Source organism: Schistocerca americana, chromosome 1 (genome assembly GCF_021461395.2).
Source record: "Schistocerca americana isolate TAMUIC-IGC-003095 chromosome 1, iqSchAmer2.1, whole genome shotgun sequence".
NCBI classification, from domain to species: domain Eukaryota; kingdom Metazoa; phylum Arthropoda; class Insecta; order Orthoptera; family Acrididae; genus Schistocerca; species Schistocerca americana.
Window position 1 is genome coordinate 1,195,508,193 of NC_060119.1, and position 22,136 is coordinate 1,195,530,328.

Below are 22,136 nucleotides of genomic sequence, written 5' to 3' on the forward strand. Positions count from 1 at the left end.
TCACAGAAGGTCTCCTGCGAACCTTGCAGAACTAGCACTCCTGGATGAAATGATACCGTGGAGATATGGGATTTTCACAGCCTGGGGGATGTTTCTAGAGTGAAATTTTCAGTCTGCAGCGGAGTGAGCGCTGATGTGAAACTCCCTTCCAGGTTAAAACTGTGTGAGGACGGATCGTAACTCGTGCTTGGGTAGCTCAGCTGGTTGAGCACTTGCACGGGAAAGGCTAAGTTCCCGAAGTGGAGTCTCGGTCCGGCAAACAGTTTTAATCTGCCAGGAAGTTTCATATGAGCTCACACTGTGTTGTGGAGCGAAAATTTCACTCTGGATTCCAAATACTTTCGTGGATTTCTTACAGGAAATTGAAACTACAATTAACAAAGGATTGTTTGCAATCAGCAACGTCTTTCTGTTGTTGAAATCACGTTTAGTGTATAATATAAACACAACTTCCTTAACATCAAGTTAATTTAGGATCAAAGAATCTGTGGGAAGGTTTTGCGAGAGACTTTGCTTTAATAATCGACAATCGATTCCTTAAATTGTATCTCAACTGTTCTCAAAGCCAAATTACTCTTCCCTGAGGTTAGCTTCGATCAGTCTTTCCAATACATAATGGATTGGTTTTGTAAGTTCAAATGTATGTTTCTTGCTAAAAGTATGTGTATTTGTATTTCAAACGTGGTTCATGTTTTCTATTAAAAAGATCTTCATTATATGATCACAGATGGCGTGCTTCCTCTGCACTTGTGAAAGTGTGCTTTTCCTTTGATTTTGTGGCTTTTATGGTTAGTTCTTCGTTAGAATGTGTAACACTTCACTCCTCATCTTAAAATAATTACACGTTTATCTTACGGTGGAGTTACCTTAACAGCCTTGGCATACAGTATTTCCAAACTAACAACGTAGATTTCATTTCATATTCATGGTAAGCGTAACAACATTGGACGTTCTACATTTTTCTCTCACAGATATTCTCTTTGACTGAGAGTCCCTCAACAGACATGGAAATCTACGAATCCAACAATGTCCCCCTGCTTTACTTCACCAGTGGGAGTCACAGAAGAGCGCTGGAGTTGATCTGTTTGCGGATGTTGACACGGACTCAAAAATTACTTTCCTCGCGGATCGGCAGCGCCTGATAAGTAAGCCCTGCTCGCGAATTTTCGCCCACGACCAGCATCGGAGACGCGAGAACGGCGGGAGAGGAGTCTTCGGAGAAGATTCTGCGACCTTACATAAAGTAAATTATGAAGTTTGGCTGCCGGTGGAATCTAAGGGCATTCCGGAATGTGAAGGAGCCTCTTGTGGGCGACCTGGGGGTTAGGCCCCGGCGCGCCGGTGAAGTTGCTCGATACTTTCTGGAGATGCGTGGCTCCAGATAGCTCGTCAAGGCCGCCCCTGCCTTCCCGCTGGCTGAAATACAAGTTCGCTCCAAGCGCGAAATACGGTTTTAGCAATCACACTCGCTTTTACGCTTCATGGTAATACAGTCACTTAACTGATAAAAACAAAATAAAACAAAAGAAACAGTGCATTGTCTCGCTAAGAATGTATTCAATAATAAATCAGTACCCCTTATTACTGAATTGGATAGTAGAAATACTTCATGCCACAGATTGCTGAAACAAAAAGGCGATGATGGAAACACCGGAAGTCACAGAGAGAAAAATAATAAGGAAAACACGTTCTAATAGTTCATCTCTTCGACCTACTCGAACTTCAGTTTCCCATGGCCCCCTCTCTCCAAGTCATCAATATCTACATCTACAAACATATCCAGGAAACCAACGTAATGTGCACTGCGGAGGGTACCTTGTACAACTACTAGTCATTTTCTTTCCTGTTACACTCGCAAATAGAGCGAGGGAAAAACGAATGTCTATACGCCTCCGCATGATCCCCATTTCTCGTATCTTATCTTCGTGGCCCTTACGTGAAATGTATGTTGGCGGCAGTAAAATCCTTCTGCAGCGAACTTGAAATACTTGTTCTCTAAATTTTCTAATTGTGCTCTTCGAAAAGAACGTCGCCCTTCCTGCAGGAATTCCTGTTTGACTTCCCTAAGCATCTCATTAATACAGGGGGCACCACGTAAACCAGCCCGTAAAGTCAACACCTGAACCTAAAATGAAATGTAATATATTGCACATGGTTAATAACCTTCACAGTGTGTACTGAAAGTGTCCTCCACCCACTTCAGTACACATGTGAGCAGGCTTGAGCAGATTCATTTACACCCTTGTGTATTCTTATGTTGTGATGCTACTGATGACATCCTGGATCGTGATCTTGAGTTCTTCAATTGGGTGCGGAGTTCACTATTTCCTTCAACAGCCCCACGAGTAAAAACCACAAGTGAACAATTCTGGTGGCCGAGAAGGCTACAGACCTTTGCTTATTGTCCTTTATGGAGTAAACATCTCATTCAACGGTGCAGCTGATGTGGGGCATGTTGCAGCGCATCTCTGAAAGTAACATAACTGACTCCCCTCTTCTGCCAAGTTTGAATAAAACTCCTCCAGAACTCCAAAATATACGTCACTGTGCAGTGTCATCTCAAAGAATATGGGCCCTGTAACGTGTGTGGTGGAATTGGCATACCAATCGCCAATCTTCTTGATATTCAACTTAGGATGGTTAGGATGTGTGACTGCTGTGTACGGACGCGGGACGTGCTGGCCACTGTTCGCGAACAGCTGAACGTGTTGATGGCCGCGGTCAGCCGTCTTCAGGCTGCTGTCTCGGAGTGTAGCGGCAGTGGGGAGTCTGGTGCGTCTCATGGTACACCCCCGGTGTTACATGCTTCACCCACTGTCCCTGCTGTCGAGACATCTTCGCGGGTACCGGGCGCGGTTGGGCCACCCTCTCCCCAAGGGGAGTGGCGGGTTCAGCGGCGTTCGCGGCGCACGAGGCGGAGGGTAAATGTGGAGGCTGGCCGTGTGGCATCGCCCGCTCTGCCTGTGACTGGACATGTGGCCGCTCTTTCAGCAAGGTCCGAGCAGACACACGGCGGGGTGGCAGGGGTTTATTAGTTATTGGGAGCTCCAACGTTAGGCGGGTGATGGAGCCCCTTAGGGTAATAGCAGGAAGGACGGGGAAGAAGGCCAGTGTTCACTCTGTCTGCTTGCCGGGGAGGTCTCATCCGAGATGTGGAGGAGGCCCTGCCGGCTGCGATAGAGAGCACTGGGTGCACCCGACTGCAAATTGTTATTCATGTCGGCACCAATGATGTCGGCACCAATGACTCCTGCCGTCTGGGTTCAGAGGTCATCCTCAGTTTGTACAGGCGGTTGGCGGAATTGGTGAAGGCGGAAAGCCTCGCTCTCGGGGTGGAATCAGAGCTAACTATTTGTAGTATCGTTCCCAGAACCGATCGCGGTCCTCTGGTTTGGAGCCGAGTGGAAGGCTTATACCAGAGGCTCAGACGATTCTGCGGAGATATGGGGTGCAAATTTCTCAACCTCCGCTATCGGGTGGAGAAATGTAGGGTCCCCCTGAATAGGTCAGGCGTGCGCTACACGCCGGAAGCGGCTACAAGGGTAGCGGAGTACGTGTGGAGTGCACATGGGGGGGTTTAGGTTAGAGAATTCCCTTCCTAGGTCCGACAAGACGCCTCCTGAGACGCGACGAGGTAGGATTAGGCAAAATGCAACAAGGAATAACAATATTAATGTCCCAATAGTAAACGGCAGGAGCGTCTATAGAAAGGTCCCAGAACTGCTCTCATTAATAAACGGTCACAACGCGCATATAGTACTAGGGACAGAAAGTTGGCTGAAACCAGACGTAAACAGTAATGAAATCCTAAACTCAGATTGGAATGTATACTGCAGAGACAGGCTGGACAGTGAAGGGGGAGGCGTGTTTATAGCGATAAGAAGTGCAATAGTATCGAAGGAAATTGGCGGAGATCCGAATGTGAAATAATTTGGGTGAAGGTCACGGTTAAAGCAGGCTCAGACATGGTAATTGGATATATCTATAGGCCCCCTGGCTCAGCAGCTGTTGTGGCTGAACACCTGAAGGATAATTTGGAAAATATTTCGAGTAGATTTCCCCACCATGTTATACTTCTGGGTGGAGATTTTAATTTGCCGGATATAGACTGGGAGACTCAAACGTTCATAACGGGTGGCAGGGACAAAGAATCCAGTGAAATTTTTTTAAGTGCTTTATCTGAAAACTACCTTGAGCAGTTAAACAGAGAACCGACTCGTGGCGATAACATATAAGACATTCTGGTGACAAAAAGCCAAAACTATTTGAAAGAGTTAACGCAGAACATGGAATCAGCGATCATAAAGCGGTTACTGCATCGATGATTTCAGCCGTAAATAGAAATATTAAAAAAGGTAGGAAGATTTTTCTGTCTAGAAAAAGTGACGAAAAGCAGATTACAGAGTACCTGACGGCTCAACACAAAAGTTTTGTCTCAAGTACAGATAGTGTTGAGGATCAGTGGACAAAGTTCAAAACCATCGTACAATATCCGTTAGATGAGTATGTGCCAAGCAAGATCGTAAGAGATGGAAAAGAGCCACCGTGGTACAACAACCGAGATAGAAAACTGCTGCGGAAGCAAAGGGAACTTCACAGCAAACATAAACATAGCCAAAGCATTGCAGACGAACAAAAATTACACGAAGCGAAATGTAGTGTGAGGAGGCCTATGCGAGAAGCGTTCAATGAATTAGAAAGTCAAGTTCTATGTACTGACTTGGCAGAAAATCCTAAGAAATTTTGGTCTTATGTCAAAGCGGTAGGTGGATCAAAACAAAATGTCCAGATACTCTGTGGTACTGAAACAGAGGATGTCAGACTAAAGGCCGAAATACTAAATGTCTTTTTCCAAAGCTGTTTCACAGAGGAAAACTGCACTATAATTCCTTCTCTAGATTGTCGCACAGATGACAAAATGGTAGATACCGAAATAGACGACAGAGGGATAGAGAAACAATTAAAACCGCTCAAAAGAGGAAAGGCCGCTGGACCTGATGGGATACCAGTTCGATTTTACACAGAGTACGCGAAGGAACTGGCCCCCCTTCTTGCAGCGGTGTACCGTAGGTCTCTAGAAGAGCATAGCGTTCCAAAGGATTGGAAAAGGGCACAGGTCTTCCCCGTTTTCAAGAAGGGACGTCGAACAGATGTGCAGAACTATAGACCTATATCTCTAACGTCGATCAGTTGTAGAATTTTGAAACACGTAATAAGTTCGAGTATAATTTTTCTGGAGACTAGAAATCTACTCTGTAGGAATCAGCATGGGTTTCGAAAAAGACGGTCGTGTGAAACCCAGCTCACGCTATTCGTCCACGAGACTCAGAGGGCCATAGACACGGGTTCACACGTAGATGCTGTGTTTCTTGACTTCCGCAAGGCGTTCGATACAGTTCCCCACAGTCGTTTAATGAACAAAGAAAGAGCATATGGACTATCAGACCAATTGTGTGATTAGATTAAAGAGTTCCTAGGTAACAGCATGTCATTCTCAATGGAGAGAAGTCTTCCGAAGTAAGAGTGATTTCAGGTGTGCCGCAGGGGAGTGTCATAGGACCGTTGCTATTCACAATATACATAAATGGCCTTGTGGATGACATCGGAATTTCACTGAGGCTTTTTGCAGATGATGCTGTGGTGTATCGAGAGGTTGTAACAATGGAAAATTGTACTCAAATGCAGGAGATCTGCAGCGAATTGACGCATGGTGCAGGGAATGGCAACTCAGTCTCAATGTAGAAAAGTGTAATGTGCTGCGAATACATAGAAAGATAGATCCCTTATCATTTAGCTACAAAATAGCAGGTCAGCAACTGGAAGCAGTTAATTCCATGAATTATCTGGGAGTAGGCATTAGGAGTGATTTAAAATGGAATGATCACATAAAGTTGGTCGTTGGTAAAGCAGATGCCAGACGGAGATTCATTGGAAGAATCCTAAGGAAATGCAATCTGAAAACATAGGAAGTAGGTTACAGTACGCTTGTTCACCCACTGCTTGAATACTGCTCAGCAGTGTGGGAACCGTACCAGATAGGGTTGGTAGAAGAGATAGAGAAGATACAACGGAGAGCAGCGCGCTTCGTTACAGGATCATTTAGTAATCGCGAAAGCGTTACGGAGATGATAGTTAAACTCCAGTGGAAGACTCTGCAGGATGGAAGCTCAGTGGCTCGGTACGGGCTTTTGTTAAAGTTTCGAGAACATTCCTTCACCGAAGAGTCAAGCAGTATATTGCTCCCTCCTACGTATATCTCGCGAAGAGACCATGAGGATAAATCAGAGAGATTAGAGCCCACACAGAGGCATACCGACAATCCTTCTTTCCACGAACAATACGAGACTGGAATAGAAGGGAGAACCGATTGAGGTACTCAGGGTACCCTCCGCCACGCTCCGTCAGGTGGCTTTCGGAGTATGGGTGTGGATGTAGATGTAGTTAGCCTTGGTGGGTCCAAGGCACCATCGGAAACTTTTCTCAACAGCCATGAAAATAAATGCATTCTCTCCCGCAGATCAGGCCCGTCAGTTCTTGCGTAGGAGTTATCAAGTACGGTTTTAACTACACTCGCCCCAAAACTCGTCTCCATCTCTCACTCGCAGGAACCTGTTGATTCTTTCTCCTGGTTGACTTACGAGGACTTCTTGTAATTATCTCCTGCACCTGCCTCTTTAATTCCGGTGTGCAGACAAGTGCTGATCTGTTCCCGGGAGCATTTTCCACTCAATTCCTGTATGGCGTTTCTTGCTGGCACCCAACATCCAGGAAATTTCTACTGAAACAATTCTTTGTTCACAAAAGATTCAGTGCGAATGAACGCTTGAATAATGGCTTCACACAACAAGGCCTTTTCCTCATCGTGTTTCGAGAAGTTTCACTGGCTGCGGCTGCAGCTTCCTTAGTTCGCGCGCGATTGTTTGGACGGTGTTTCTCGTTTTCCATTGTTACTGACGAGGGTGCACGCACTGGAATATTGTCGCTGCGTACGACGGCCCGGTTTTACGTGCCTCACCCTGTACAATCGTGTTGTTCTAAACTACCGGTAACAGATCTACCAGCCCACCTCTGAACTGCTTCCATGTCTTTTTTTAATCCGACCAGGTGCGGATCCCAAACACTCGAGCATGTTTCAAGAATAGGTCGCACTATCGTTTTATATACTTTCTTCTTTACAGATGAATCACACTTACCCAAAGCTCTCCAGATAAACCAAACTCGACCATTCGCCATTCCTACCACACTAGTCAGGTGCTCTTTCCGTTTCATATCGCCCTGCGAAGTCACGTCCAGATATTTACTATTCTCTATCTTTAGAGCTAGCTCCTATTCGTCATAACAACCGGATATTTTGTCTATGCCATCATCTATCGTCCTACAGTCATTCAGCCTCCACACCTTCGAATGGTTCGAATGGCTCTGAGCGCTATGGGATATAACAACTGAGGTTATCAGTCTCCTAGAACTTAGACCTATTTAAACCTAACTAACCTAAGGACATCACACACATCCACGCCCGAGGCAGGATTCGAATCTGCGACAGTAGCGGTTGCGCGGTTCCAGACTGAGGCACCTAGAACCGCTCGGCCACAGCGGCCGGCTCCACACCTTCCTGTACGCCACAGGGTCATCAGCAAATAACCACAGATAACTGTTTACCCCGTCCGCTAGATCATTTATGTATATAGAAAATATATAGCTGTCCTATCACACTTCCCTGGGGCACTCTTGTAGATACCCCTGTCTCTGACGAACACTCGGCGTCGAGGACGAAATACTGTGTTCTATTACTTATCAAGTCTTCGAGCAACCTAAGCTCGTACCTTCTGCTGTGAAACATGTTGTCAGAGACTTTTCTGAATATAAGTATGGAATCGTTTTGTTGCACTTCATCCATATTTCGCAGTATATCATGTCAGAAAAGGGCCAACCGAGATCCCTGCGAATGATGTTTTCTAAAACCATGTTTATCGGTCTGAGGGAAATTTATTACATTCGGACTGAGATTATGGCAAGAATTCTACAGCAAACCGATATTAAGGATATTTATCTGTAATTTTGGGGGTCCTTTCTTATACACGTCTTCTACACAGGAATCTCCTGAGCTTTTCTCAAGTCGCTTGGGACTTCGCCAAGGCGAGAGATTCACGATAAATGCAAGCTATTTGTCTATTGTCTTGTTGTATTAATCTTCAATAACTTCATTCATTCTCGTAAACATGGCTTAAGGATCCTCTCCAGTTCTGGTGAAAACAGTTATCTTAAATTTAATCATAGTGGCGATGGACTGCCAGCAGCAGTATGAAAATAGTTATATGTAAAACACTTCATTCCATGTAGCTATCCCTATCGTTTAACTATTAGAGCAGACCAGGATTAAGAACAAGCAGTTCCACTGTCAAATGCATTCCATGATGTTTAAGACAGTCAAAAGAAACGTTATTTGTTTTGTAAATAGAGTTTCCTATGGATTAAAGTTAATACAACTGAGGTTCTACACCACTGTTTTGTCATATTTAAGGAATTAAATGTATCGGTACTGCTTTAACTAGGTAATGAGTTTAAACTTTGAATGAGCTTGCCAAAAGTATTTGATTATGCACATTGGGAAGGGTATATTATTTAACAAAGTAAGTCAAAAGAAGAATGTAACGTTCTAATTCACAAAAGTTAAATTTAAAACAAATAGTTGGTTGCAACCACAGCTAGGACTGAACGTGAAAGCAATAGCATTACATTTTGACCACATTAAATGCCTTGACAAGCATTTGACAATTTCACTACATGTTGTGGAGCTTTTTACGCTCCAATGAAGATGACAAGCGTACCGATTTGATAGAACAATGTTTTCTTCATATCGGATTAAGATAGCTGTGTCGTCAACATGGCAACGACCTTGCCACAGTGTATACACCGGTTCCCGTCAGATCCCAAAAGTTAAGCGCTGTTGGGCGTGGCCGGCACCTGGATGGGTGACCATCCGAGCCACCACGCGCTGTTGCCATTTTTCGGGGTGCACTCAGCCACCTGATGCCAATTGTGGAGATACTCGACCAAACAGTAGCGGCTCCGGTCAAAGAAAACCATCACAACGACCGGGAGAGCGGTGTGCTGACCACACGCCCCTCCTACCTGCATCGTCAGCTAAGGTTGACACGGCGGTCGGATGGTCCCGATGGGCCACTTGTGGCCTGAAGACGGAGTGCATCTGCATCTGCCATCAACATAATTCCACACAATATCTTTCCCTTTCTTGTATTACTATGCTCACCTCAAAGTATGCTCTGACTTTTCCTAGTACCATCTTTTTGAAGGTTTGGAAGTATTAAAACCTGACAAGGGAAACCTGCCGCACTCCTCTGTAAGCTTCTGCTTCTGTTCTGTCGTTCGATGACCAATAATACAGATGACTTTTGGTAAGTGTCCAGCAGTAGACTTTGTTTACTATATTTTTCTTCTACTTTCTTCAACGTTTTATTCACTTTCTTCTTATGGCAGGCACTCCATCTGTTAATTCACGACAATTTGTACAAGCTATAGTGCTAATATGGCTTCGCTGTTTCGGACGTTTTTTGTCTTGAGGTGGGGGTGAACAGCACGTATTACTCTCATGAAATCACGCCTCTTAACTTTCAGTGATCGAGAGCGGTAATGTGACAATATGATCTGTTTTGTTCTGACTCGTTATTCTTTCGCCTTCTATCCTTTATTTCCACATACGGAAAGCTTGTTATGGTGGAAAACGTCTGGTTGGTATGAAAAAAAATGGCTCTGAGCACTATAGGACTTAACTTCTGAGGTCATCAGTCCCCTAGAACTTAGAGCTACTTAAACCTAACTAACCTAAGGACATCACACACATCCATGCCCGCCGCAGGGTTCGAACCTGCGAACGTAGCGGTCGCGCGGTTCCAGACTGTAGGTCCTGGAACCGCTCGATCGCCCCGGCCGGCGCACCATTTGGTGTTAGACACTTTACAGAAATGCTTTTTGGAGAAACTGAACCATTTCAACAGAAGCAAGCGGTCGAAATAACTCGATTCATAGTGTTTCACTTATCGTATCACGTTTAATAGTTAAGAATAAATTCACGATCGGCCCAAAAGCACGGATTTCGTTTGATACTCATAGCCTGGGGAAGATAGCCTAGGCAAGACCAAATTTAAGCCTCATATCCCTCAAATCAATAAATCCAATATTTAATTAAATTATTGCATCGGTAAAAATATGGAGAAACAGTATTTTTCGTTATTTTAGCACTCTAACCAATTCAATCATTGACTTGTAATCCTCGTTTGCAACCAGACGGGATTAGTATTCTTTGAAATAGATATTATACTACGAAACAGAAATCATTCGCAGATTTTGGTGTCAACCAAAAATGAGTAAGTAGAAAAGTAAAAGTCGTGTTATTGTTGTGAAAGCTCTATTGGCACTACAACACGGTCTTTACAAGCTGTTGTTAAATACGTTCAATAGTGTACATTTGATTTATAAGTGATAAGTAAACAAACATAAATCAAAGGTTATCTTTAAATTTAGTCGTTGGCTTCAGTACGGGAAAAAACCTTAAAATTTAATGGCGCATAGAGCTGAAAGATTTCAAAATTAAACACACACAATTCGTGGACTTGTCCATCAACATGCGTACGTCTACTGAACCTCGAAAAACTCGCTTATAAACTGTACATAGATCGCAAAAACATGGGACAGAAACAGATCTGAACTAACATTTTGATTCTCGAGAGTCAGTTAATGAAATGTAAATGCTAACACGATAATCATGAAGCTACCTCGAATTTTCAGTCGTTCAAACTCTTCTGTTTTAAATAAAGGGGGTATTTTTAATCACTAATCACTCGTTTTACATTTCTTTTGGGAGTATTTGTCGCTGCACTATAAATAATTGTGAGGCACCCTCGGCATTTCAGTTGTTCCAGAGCCACTGTTCCGAATAAAGGATATATTTATAACCACTTATCACTCTTGTTTTATTTCATTTTTATACTAGTCTCTCTGCACTATGAATAGTTCCCTGATAGTTAGCACAGCTCTCCATTTGCAGATGCGAGTACGAACCCTCTCCATTCTTTTCCGATTCGCGCTCTGGGCACGTCATTACCATTCAGCGGACTAGCTACGCATTATTAGGCGCCATTTCGATAATTAACTCCGAGGAATTATCTCAGCACAGCGTTGCTATTTGTTGCAGAGGAATTTCGGAGCCCATTACTGCGAAGCTCTAGGCGGACAGCCAAATAATAATTCCGTCAGCGTTCCGTGTGGCAGTCGCGTACGGGCCGCGTTAGTAGGACCAGCCGTACATTTGAATGACGCTCTCGCCGAAATCAAATAACGGCGACCTGCCAGCAAATTTGCTTCGTTTCACGTAAAACGCATGCACCGACTGCTGGAAAAATGTTTCGCAGATTGTTTTGTTCGATCGGGGTGTGCATTTGGAGAGAGAGAGAAACAGAGAGAGGAAGCGAGAGCGAGAGAGACAGAGAGGGGGAGAGAGAGAGAGAGAGAGAGAGAGGGGGGGGGGGAGAGGGAGAGAGAAAGGCAGAGAGAGAGAGAGAGAGAGAGAGTATAGCGCACGAGTTTCGGACCTCTGGTACAACTTCATCATACAGTAATTGTTTTACCGTCGGTGGCTGACAGAGGTTTTTTAGCATGCGCGGTGTTGAACGTCGGACCCGCCCCGCTGCAGTAAGAGTTAGCACAGAAGTCAAGTTGTAGGATTCAGCTTTGGTTCTTCTTCCTCTTTTTCTCTCTCGTACCAAATACCCCGACACGCTCGAATTCCGTTGACAGGGGCGTTGTCAGTCCAACAACCACACAGAACGGTGAATTTTTGTTTCTAATTAAACATCTGACGCGTGTGCCGCTGCGGATTGGATAGCTACGGGGTAGCAAACCGAAACTTCAGTGCGATAAAAGGGGAAAAAGTTCTGTTGGCTGAAACAGCATACCTATGTTTTACACTTTTCGTGAACAAACCGACACAGTGTGCTCAACGGCTTCCTGTACGATAAATCTGGGTTCAGTGACTGCTATTCCTTTGATAGTTTCACACAGATGTATTGTTTCTCGTATACACCAGATTCGTGTGGAATATGGCTGTGTGGAGATTTTCTTCGTGTTGTGAAATTTATTATACCAAATGTATTTTCCATGTAGCTGTGTAACTAAATAGATATTATTTTGTTACTTTTAACACAATCTTCATGGTTAACTACACACACACACACACACACACACACACACACACACACACATAATTGATTGACCTGACTCAGGAATCCCAATAGATCCAACGACAAACTTTCAGAGGTTGTTCAGGGATACCTTCTCAGTACTTTTTGTGTAAGGCATCCACGGTCCACGGCGCTCGTTACAGATTATGATTTGTTCGGTTGTTCATAGCAGTCACACATGTTCCTGTGAAACTACCTTCACGGCCGAGAACAGTCTAATATGTAATAACCAGAAAGTACAACTCAGAGTAATGGAACAATCGTCAGACGAAACACTACACTGTAATGTGGTTGTTGTCGCTGCAGGAACAGCTGAGCATAGCCTTGTTGTGTCGCTCTTAAATACACAAAGTGTGTATTAGACAAATCGTCATCAGTAAATCTGTCCATCCTACTGTGTGTCACTGTTACCGTATTGCTAACACCAACGGGAAAACATCTCCGAGACAGAACCAAGCGGTACTGAGCGCGAGTTTGAGGACTGATAGTAAAGTTGGTATTACTGTGTTCATCAGCAAGTTCGTTTCAAAACTAGACACACAGTGCACACCGTCATCATCTGCACTGTCATGCACTAATTCCAGTGCATTACTGATAAAAACTTGCTTGAGGCAAGAAACGAAACGAAATACAATAAATTTGTAACGAGCCGCCAGAGACTACGGGTCCCTTATTGATAAGAAAATAATCAGACGGTACCCTGGAAGTTTATAGACTAAAAATCCGCTTCAGTGACCAGCAAAGTCGTAATTTATTGCACGATTGGTTTCGAAGCATGACGCTACATCTTCAGGTGCCAAAAAACAATACTGGGAACATAAATATGTTGGAAGTCGGCCAGTCAGTCACGGGGAGGGAGCGATTATACCCATGCCAAACAAGCGCATGGGAGCGTAAGACCAACAAGCACAGCGGCCGCCTAGATAGCATGACCCGACTGCCAGATGTTTATGTTCCCGTAATATTTGGTGGCAACTGAAGACGAAGTTTTATGCTTCCAAACAGGTCGTGAAATAAATTAAAAAGTTGCAGGCAGATGAAGCCAATTTTTGTTCTATAAATGTGTTGTTCAGTTGCGCATATTCACCCGATCAAATACGTTGAAATTCTATTGATGGAGGTGTGGTCTTCTACGTATATATATTACTAGGAGTGTATGTATGAGTGTGTATCATCTGAAACATAGTCCATTTGTTTCTTCAACCATTTCTTAATAGCATACAATAGATGTAAGATAAAGAACTCTAAAATGTATGTATGAATTCCTAACGGACCAAACTGCCGAGGTCATCGGTGCTTAGAAATACACACTACTTAAACTAGCTTATACCAAGAGAAATACACACACCCTTGCCCGAGGGAGGACTCGAACCTCCGGTGGGAGGGGCCGCGCAGTCCGTGACATGGCGCGTCAAACTACGCGGCCACTCCAAGTGGCTAAGAACTCTCAGTTCTGTCAGAGTGAAAACTATTGCCTCTCTATTTGTTTCTCTCTCTTTCTATCCCTCTCTCCTACTCCTTTTCACCCTGATTCTCATCTCCCGCCCTCCAAGATGTACACTAACAGACAGAACACACACACACACACACACACACACACACACACACACACACACACACATGAGCACGCATATTACAATTTTACGTAGGGTGATCACAATGGCGTAAACACATACAGTTCAAATTCCACAATACTAGAAACAATAACGTCTCAATAAACAAGTGCTTTACACGCGCACCGTAAACGCTATAAGCTTATCTTCCATACTCTGAAATGAATCTCTTCTAACGCAAGCTCTCGTCTCCCCATATTTTGAAGCGTGATGGTATGGTTCAAAACAAGAGAAAATGTCCAGTAAACATGAGCTAAAGATGCATACCTTAAGCGCTGTGAGCACTTCATCTTCGTAACTGTAAAACGAATCTGTGTACTGAACAAGTCCTCGTAGCTCTTAACGTATGCACTTGCGAGTACATGCGTACTGAGTGTTTTCTGCTTCTAGTGTACGTTTAGCTGTACGCATTATACCATTAACTATGATGAAACCTGCATAAGTTACTGTTTGCAGCGTAATTGCACACTAAGGCAAATAAAAATGACACACCACGGAGGAACTATGTAATCTGGAAGTAAATTGGTAGATGTGATGTGCTTGTACTGAGAAACAAGTGTTTACAATTTCAGAAAAATTGGATGATTTATTCCAGAGCTTCTCAGACTGAGAAAGTCAATCACGAATTGGTGCCCCTCTGACCTTTATGCAACTAATTATTCGTCTTGGCATTGACAGAATTGTTGCATGTCGTTCTTAGGAATGGTGTGCCGAATTCTGTCCAGTTGGTGCGTTAGACAGTCAAAATAGCGAGCTGGTTGGAATGCCATGTTCGTAATACTCCAAACGTTCTCAATTGGGGGGAGATCCGGCATCCTGGCTGGCCAAAGATGGGTCTGGCAATCACGAAAACAAGCAGTGCAAACACTTTCCAAGTCAGGATAGTAAGCTCAGAATAGTAAGCTCAGAATAGCTTCCCTTGAAGGACGACAAAACGGAGGTTAGAATACCGTCGACGTACCGTTGTGCTGTAAGACTGACTCGGATGGCAATGAAATATGTCCTGTTGTGAAATAAAATGGCACCCCGGACCACCACTCCTGGTTGTTGGACACTATGGTGGGAGATGGTCATGTTGTTGGTATACCACCGCTGCCTTGGGCGTCACCAGACACGTCTTCGTTGGTCATTGGGGCTCACTGCGAAGAGGGAATCATCAATGAAAGCAATTCTACTCCATTCATTGAGGTTCCAGGCCGAAGATATGTCTTGAGACATTCGGGCGTCACCAGACATGTCGTCGCTGGTCATTGTGTCTCTCTTCGAAGAGTGAATCATCAATGAAAGCAATTCTACTCCATTCAATGAGATTACATGCCGAATATATGTCATGAGACGTCCAGGTTAGTGGTGGCGTACCAACTTAACAGTCGCTCGCTATACGGCCCAGTAACCGAGAGTGCTGGCAGAACATCTTTGATTGTCATCTGCGGCCCCCTTACAGCACAACGGTAAGTCGACGATGTTCAACATCCCATTTTGTTGTCCTTCATGGTAAGCTCTCCTGGACTTCCATTTCTGCAATATAATGCCTGCCCGCACTCGGCGAGAGTTTCTGCTGCTTCTCTTCGGGCTTGCAAACGTGCAGGGTGGTCCATTGATCGTGACCGGGACAAATATCTCACGAAATAAGCGCCAAACGAAAAAAAAAAAAAAACTACAAAGTCAGAACTTGTCTAGCTCGAACGGGGAAACCAGATGGCGCTATGGTTGGCACGCTAGATGGCAATACCATAGGTCAAACGGATATCAACTGCGTTTTTTAAAATAGGAACTCCCATTTTTGTTACATATTCGTGTACTACGTAAAGAAATATGAATGTTTTGGTTGGACCACTTTTTTCTCTTTGTGATAGATGGTGCTGTAATAGTCACAAACATATGGCTCACAATTTTAGACGAACAGTTGGTAACAAGTAGGTTTTTTAAATTAAAATACAGAACGCAGGTACGTTTGAACATTTTATTTCGGTTTTTCCAATGCGATACATGTACCTATGTGGATTTCTGAGAACGCTTGCTGTCACAGCGTGATTACCTGCAAATACCACATCAATAAATGCTCAAAATTATGTCCGTCAGCCTCAATGCATTTGGCAGTACGTGTAACGACATTCCTCTCAACAGCGAGTAGTTCTCCTTCCGTGATGTTCGCACACGCATTGACAATGCGCTGACGCATGATGTCAGGCGTTGTCAGTACATCACGATAGCAAATATCCTTCAACTTTCCCCACAGAAAGAAATCCGGGGACGTCAGATCCGGTGAACGTGCGGGCCATGGTATGGTGCTTCGACGACCAATCCACTTGTCATGAAATATGCTATTCAATACCGCTTCATCCGCACGCGAGCTATATGCCGGACATCCATCATGTTGGAAGTACATCGTCATTCTGTCATGCACTGAAACATCTTGTAGTAACATCGGTAGAACAATACGTATGGAATCAGCATACATTGCACTATTTAGATTGCCATCGATCAAAGGGTGCCAATTATCCTTCCTCCCATAATGCCGCACCGTACATTAACCCGCCAAGGTCGCTGATGTTCCACTTGTCGCAGCCATCGTGGATTTTCCGTTGCCCAATAGTGCATATTATGCCGGTTTCCGTTACCGCTGTTGGTGAATGAAGCTTCGTCGATAAATAGAACGCGTGCAAAAAATCTGTCATCGTCCGGTAATTTCTCTTGTGCCCAGTGGCACGACGTTCAAAGTCGTCGCCATGCAATTCTTGGTGCATAGAAATATGGTACGGTTGCAATCGATGTTGATGTAGCATTCTCAACACCGACGTTTTTCAGATTCCCGATTCTCGCGCAATTTGTGTGCTACTGATGTGAGGATTAGCCGCGATAGCAGCTATGACACCTACTTGGGCATCATCATTTGTTGCAGGTATTGGTTGACTTTTCACATCTGGCTGAACACTTCCTGTTTCCTTAAATAACGTAACTATCCGGAGAACGGTCCGGATACTTGGATGATGTCGTCCAGGATACTGAGCGGCATACATAGCATACGCCCGTTGAGCATTTTGATCATAACAGGCATACATCAACACGATATCGACCTTTTCCGCAATTGCTAAACGGTCCATTTTAACACGGGTAATGTATCACGAAGCAAATACCGTCCGCACTGGCGGAATCTTACGTGATACCAGCGCCATCTATCACAAAGCGAAAAAAGTGGTCCAACTACAACATTCATATTTCCTTACGAACTACACGAATATGTAATAAAAATGTGGGTTCCTATTTTAAAAGACGGAGTTGATATCCGTTTGACTTAAGGTAGCGCTATCTAGCTGGCCAACCATAGCGCCATCTGGTTTCCCCCTTCAAGCTAGACGACTTTCGTTCTTCGTAGTTTTGTCATTTGACGCTTATTTCGTGAGATGTTTGGCCCGGTCACTATCAATGGACCACCCTGCATACCCAGGCCATCCAGGTCACCGAATCTCTCCCCAGTTGAGAATTATGGGAGCATTACGGATAGTGGCCTCAGGGTCTTGCAGCCATCTCGTGTGTTTGACGATCTAATCCTCCAATTGCACAGAATATGTCACGATATCCCTCAGGAGGATACCCAACAACTCTGACAAAGAACGTGAAGCTGTATAACTGCATGCATGAGGGCCAGAGGTGGGCCAACGCGTTACTGAACTCCTCAATTGGCGAAGCTCTTTCTCTTGAATAATTCAGCAATTTTTTCTAAAATCGTAATCAATAATTTTTCGGTACACCTAAATGATATCTACCGATTTTTCGGCCGATTTGGATAAGTCCTTCGCGGTGTCGTAGAGCGTATTTTATATATTTTTTGTGATACATCACTCTTGTTTAGTTAAAACCCTCGAGACATTTATATTTCTGCCCACACTTGCATCCAAGGCCCAAAAGGAAGTGCTTCGGCATTTGTCCCAAAATATATTTTTGTTTTTACGCTGTTGGCAGGATTATTATTTATATGTTTGGAGCACTTATTGTGTTCTGCAAGTCACCTTTGCTTACTTCTACGTTTACAAAATTCGTGTGATCTAACACATCAGAAAAAAATGAGCCTTTGATCATAGAAGGTAAATTTACTTACACTGTTTTATTTTTGTTCATTAAAGAGCTCCACAAAACTGTGGACCATATTTAAAGTAGTGTTTTCTTTTTGTCTTGTGCTAAAGGTTAAACCAAAGTCATAAACACACGCACGTCGAATTAATCCTTATAAAAGAACATGATGTCGAGGTTTATAGCCTATAATGCGTAGTGGAAATAAAGTAAATTGTTACTGGTAAGAGGTAAACTAGTTTCAGTTGAAAGAGTACGAAATGAAGGATCCAGCAATAATTTCTATCCTCAATGTATTGGTGTCTTGGGGATGGCGAAAGCAAGATTAGATTAATTGCAGTATTCTAAGCGGGACTTGAGCGACCTTTATTACCGCGAATTACGTGACAGTTAACAGCGGTTTGCAGAGGGATACTTTAGATGTAGGTTTAGCCGTTTTGCTTATCCGCTGTGTACACAGAACGCAACCTTAATTATCGTCGAACTATTTCTCTCAAAATGTCAGTGTTTTGTAATGTGATTGAGGTACTCCTATGCAGGAATACCTCTACGTAGTGTACTTGGCAGTGGTTAACGCACTGCACTGCCGCCTACAGGCTTGCTACCCGCGCAGCTGAGCTACTTGCCCGCTGCCGAGGCGACGGTGTGCGTTCCCGGGCGACGCGGCTCTGCCCGGGTGCTGCAGCTGAACTGGAAATGATTGCGCGCTCACGTTTCGCGCGTTCCTTCCGCGGACGCCGTTCGGTTGCGCGCGGAAAGGCCGAGCAGAAGAATGCACGGCAGCGCGCTGGATGCGTGGAGCCACCGGGGAACAACAATACCTCGCTTCCATTATCTTTTCTCGCCCTCTATCTCTTTTTCTCCACCTGGTGAGGATAAAGTCCGTTAAGGCTGAACCGCCCTCACCATACCACTATCCAGATACGGCATTATCTGGCAGCAAGCTCCATCTGTCCCTAAAACAAAGGCAGCTGCCTTCACGAAAGATAAAGAGATGTAAACGAGCTACGGCATAGTTCTTGGACATTAATCAACTTGGTAGAAACTGCTAGCCTGTTGTAAAACTATGAACTTTTGTTGCAGCTCCCATCATCTGAAGTTCACACTACCTGAGGCTAGTATGTGTACAGCAGGTCTCTTTGCCGATTTATCACAGAGATCACGATGGACGTGTCTTGCAACTATTCTTTATGAAATTACAATTGTGTCATTCTCGAAGTTGTGCTATTAACGCCAATAGCAGCACAATAATTTCTATTCAATATCCAAAAATCCTCAGCTTCTGAGGAGGGAGGATTCATATAATGGGTCGCTAATGACTAACGAACCATGCTCTGAATCGGACCTTTACAGAAATTACTGCACTGCCTTTCTTTCCTCCCATTCTTTCTCGTCTTGAATATGTCCTCCGAAAAACAGGACCAAACTTCGGGTTTCTCTAAAAAAAAATCATTCGACCACAGCATAATACCTCGGTATTTCCCGCCCTTAAAGCTTGCATTTCAAAACATAGCATGCAGTTTCCGGTTTATGTATGTCCGATATATCTGACGCCAATGGAAGTCCTAAGGTACGACTAATAGAGTACTTGTGACAGTTACATTTACTTTAAGCTAATCTCGAAATATGTTACTTGTTACCGAAAGTGGAGGCTGAATGGTAAGATTAGTATTTAACGTCTCTTAATTGACGCCATGAATATGGGAGGTGCACAAGATCGGATTGTGGAAGAATGGGGAATGATGAGGAAAGGGAAATCGGTCATGTTGTTTTCCATGGAACATTTCTGGTAAATGATTTAGGATAGTCTAGTATGGATTTACGGACGGGGATTTCAAGCACCCTGCTCCAGAATGGGAGCACAGATTCTTACCAATGAGCCACTTTACCCTTTAACTTCTTTCAAGCTTAGCTCAGCGCAGATGCAGCTGATACACAAAAATACTGCTCCCGTAGAAATGTCGCTTTACGGACACAGTGTAGCAAAAAGTACACATCAAAAAGTTATACAGGCACAAGGATTTGGTCTTAAACATATCGGAAGTACACAATCCGAAAACTGCATATCATTCCACTGCGTAAAACGTAAAATTTCACTGTCGGAAGAGTTAGATATTAACGTATTTTTTGCCGTATTGCTGTGGTCGAGTTTCTTGGGAAAAGGCAACGTTTCGTTCCCATCTGCGTAGGACGTCTTCAAAGAAGGGTTATAGCTTCTGTGAAGATGCGATCCACTCCCAGGCTCACTACTGACACAGTCCGTCGCGAACACAGTAGGGAACACGGTTGCGAACACGGTTGTGAATCGGCCTTTCATGGAATCTACAACCATCCCTTGAAGGTGTCCCCTGGAAAGGGGTGCGAAACATTGTGTTACAGCAAGAAATTTATTTGACCATATCTCATTCACCAGCCTATATGACAGAGAATCACTGAAGCATGCTATAAATAACACTTTTAATATGTTTGGTTACAGGTAGTAAGCATAGCAAAGCAGTACAAATCGTGACAAAAAAAAAAAAAACCATTAACTGTTCACTTCGGAGTATTACCTTCTGTTAAAGCTAATTCCATCTTACATTATCATTCTGCGATTACTGAGACATGCAAACAGCATTTGTATCAAGTCATGGTGACTAGGGATCTGTAGCACCATTTCAGTAAACAGTTTTCTCAAAGGCATTTCTTAATGGAAATCTGAAACTAACTAGGGTATTTGTCACAATAATCTTAGAAATCTTTTTTTGGAACGTGCAGTAAGCGATTCAATTGAACATAGGCAAACGTATCTTATTAAGTATCAGTATCGATTATTCAAGCAGCATTTATAGGGGAAAAGAAAGAAAGATGTGCCTGACATTGTTGACACTGTTTAGTTTCAGCCGTATAGTGGGGAAGGACGGACTAAGGCGGAGCAGCCGTTACATACTGGACTCGCATTCCGGAGGACTACAGTTAAAATCCACGTTCTGCTGTTGGGATTCATGTTTCATGTGATTTCCCTAAATCATTTAAGGCGATGCTGGGATACTGCCCTTTGCAATTACACCGTCAATTTCCTTCCACATCCTTCAGTTTTCCGTGTTTGCCGCGAGTCTCTAACGATCTTGTCATCGACGTGACGTTAAACTCATATCTCTATTTCTAATGTAAGTAATTTTGCTTCCTTTGCAGCCGATGATCGCTCTCACTGTGATATGTGAGAGTTGTATCTGAGTCTGTCTGTTGTGTGCATATGATTGTAACTGATTTGTGTTGAATGATAGTGCTAGAAGATAGAGGATGAAGTCCAGTGCTGGCACACAGCCTTTTGTTGGACAAGACCTATTGGACCGACTGGCCTACCTTCTCCATCCTAAGGACAGATCATGATAAACCGTGTCACACGTCATCGCTCCCTGAGGTACTATGGAGACGTTAGGAATTTAATCCAGGGGATTGGCGAAAAGCCTAGTGATCAAAGAATCTTACACTACTATCTCTACTCTTCTTGCTGACCGACCAAATTCTGGCTGTGAAAATTTCTTTCGTTACCAAGATGCGAGCCGGGTAAATCCGACTTTAGTGCCAATGCTCAGGCACGCATTACTGTCTCGGCTACGGAGGCGTGTACGTGCATTGAGAAACTACGTATCACATGATGACACCTTTGGTAAGGGGAGTGTGGCTTCGTCACAAAATGTAAACAAGTGCACCAGAATGTCCAAAGTAAACGAAGTGCGCCATACTACCCACAGAAAATAGCAATGGAATTCTTACTTTCCTGAACAAAACATCACTTCGCGCAGAACTAGTGTACCACTTCGTCACGCAGTTAATTTAAATACCCACTGATCAAAAATAGCACCATTAACTGTTTTTCGAAAACAGCAGTTTGATTCCAGTTATTTACGAGTAATACGTGGGTGGACAAATTATTTCCTGTAAAGTAACGGAAGACGAAACATACTACTCACTATGGTTCATACTTGCACTCGAGAAGTGATTCACTACTGCGGTGGTCCGGGTAATTGCTTGAGAAAGAATACCAAGGCTTCCTAGATCGAAAATCTGGCTTGAGGTCACATCACAACACCCGACTAATGAGCTTAGTGAAATGAGAAAGCACTCACTTAAGGTGAATGAAATAACATCTTGCCCGCATCACGTAATGAACGAACTTAAGGGGTCAGCGACAGGTAGTGCCAACCCACAA